Source organism: Arachis stenosperma, chromosome 8, assembly GCF_014773155.1.
Source record: "Arachis stenosperma cultivar V10309 chromosome 8, arast.V10309.gnm1.PFL2, whole genome shotgun sequence".
Lineage (NCBI taxonomy): Eukaryota > Viridiplantae > Streptophyta > Magnoliopsida > Fabales > Fabaceae > Arachis > Arachis stenosperma.
Window position 1 is genome coordinate 5,879,674 of NC_080384.1, and position 2,093 is coordinate 5,881,766.

The 2,093-nt window shown below is 40.1% G+C and overlaps 1 non-coding gene across 1 annotated transcript; it reads left to right on the top strand.

The window, feature by feature from the left end:
- Positions 1-1,277: 1,277 nt before the first annotated feature.
- Positions 1,278-1,381, top strand: LOC130947005 (small nucleolar RNA R71). Its single transcript, XR_009072420.1, has one exon. It is a non-coding gene; the product is annotated as a small nucleolar RNA R71 (small nucleolar RNA).
- Positions 1,382-2,093: the final 712 nt, after the last annotated feature.

Below are 2,093 nucleotides of genomic sequence, written 5' to 3' on the forward strand. Positions count from 1 at the left end.
TTGCCATTTGTAAGGAGAATATGGCAGGCTGTACCTCAATGATTCCTAGCTTCTCCATTACAGAGAGTGGCATAAGATTTATGCCTGACCCTAGGTCACACAGAGCCTTCTCAAAGGTCATGGTGCCTATGGTACAGGGTATTAAGAATTTGCTAGGATCTTGTCTCTTTTGAGGTAAAGTTTGTTGAACCCATGTATCTAGTTCACCAATGAGCAAGGGAGGTTCACCTTTTCAAGTCTCATTACCAAACAACTTGGTATTCAGCTTCATGATAGCTCCTAGATATTGAGCAACTTGCTCTCCAGTTACATCTTCATCCTCTTCAAAGGAAGAATAGTCTTCAGAGCTCATGAATGGCAGAAGGAGGTTTAATGGAATCTCTATGGTCTCTATATGAGCCTCAGATTCCTTTGGGTCCTCAATAGGGAACTCCTTCTTGCTTGAGAGATGTCCCATGAGGTATTCCTCATTGGGATTCACGTCCTCTCCTTCCTCTCTAGGTTCGGCCATGTTGATTATATCAATGGCCTTGCACTCTCTTTTTGGATTTTCTTCAGTATTGCTTGGGAGAGTACTAGGAGGTGTTTCAGTGACTTTCTTATTCAGCTGGCCCACTTGTGCCTCTAAATTTCTGATGGAGGACCTTGTCTCACTCATGAAACTTAAAGTGGCCTTAGACAGATCAGAGACTAAATTTGCTAAGTTAGAGGTACTCTGCTCAGAATTCTCTGTCTGTTGCTGAGAAAATGATGGATAAGGCTTGATATTGCTGAGCCTATTTCTTCCACCATTATTAAAGCCTTGTTGAGGCTTTTGTTGATCCTTCCATGAGAAATTTGGATGATTTCTCCATGATGAATTATAGGTGTTTCCATAAGGTTCATCCATGTAATTTACCTCTGCCATTGCAGGATTCTCAGGATCATAAGCTTCTATTTCAGAAGATGCCTCTTTAGTACTGTTGGATGCATTTTGCCATCCATTCAGACTTTGAGAAATCATGTTGACTTGCTAAGTCAACATTTTGTTCTGAGCCAATATGGCATTCAGAGCATCAATTTCAAGAACTCCCTTCCTTTGAGGCGTCCCATTATTCACGAAATTCCTCTCAGAAGTGTACATGAACTGGTTATTTGCAACCATGTCAATAAGTTCTTGAGCCTCTGCAGGCATTTTCTTTAGGTGAATGGATCCACCTGCAGAATGGTCCAGTGACATCTTAGAGAACTCAAATAGACCATAATAGAATATATCTATCATGGTCCATTCTGAAAATATGTCAGAAGGACATTTTTTGGTCATTTGCTTGTATCTTTCCCAAACTTCATAGAGGGATTCACCATCTTTTTGTTTAAAGGTCTGAACATCCACTCTAAGCTTGCTCAGCTTTTGAGGAGGAAAGAACTTAGCCAAGAAGGCTGTGACCAGCTTATCACAGGTGTCCAGGCTATCTTTAGGTTGAGAGTCCAACCATGTTCTAGCTCTGTCTCTTACAGCAAAAGGGAAAAGCATGAGCCTGTAAACTTCAGGATCTACTCCATTAGTCTTAACAGTCTCACAGATCTGCAAGAACTCAGTCAAGAACTCGTAGGGATCTTCTGATGGAAGTCCATGGAACTTGTAGTTCTGTTGCATTAGAGCAACTAATTGAGGTTTTGGCTCAAAATTGTTTGCTCCAATGGTAGAAATTGAGATGCTTCTTCCATCAAACTTGGACGTATGTGTAGTATAATCACCAAGCATTCTTCTTGCATTATTGTTGTTGGGTTCGGCTGCCATCTCCTTTTCTTGTTCGAAAATTTCAGCAAGGTTGTCTCTGGATTGTTGTAATTTAGCTTCTCTTAGTTTCCTCTTCAGAGTCCTTTCAGGTTCAGGATCACCTTCAACAAGAATGCATTTTTCCTTATTCCTGTTCATATGAAAGAAAAGAGAACAGAAAAAGAAGAGGAATCATCTATGTTACAGTATAGAGATTCCTTTATGTTAGTAGAAGAAGAAAGGGAATAAGAGTAAAGAAGAATGAATAATCCAAACACAAGGGTGAGGATATGAGCAGAGATTTGAGATGAAGAGAAGTGTTAGTAATTGAATA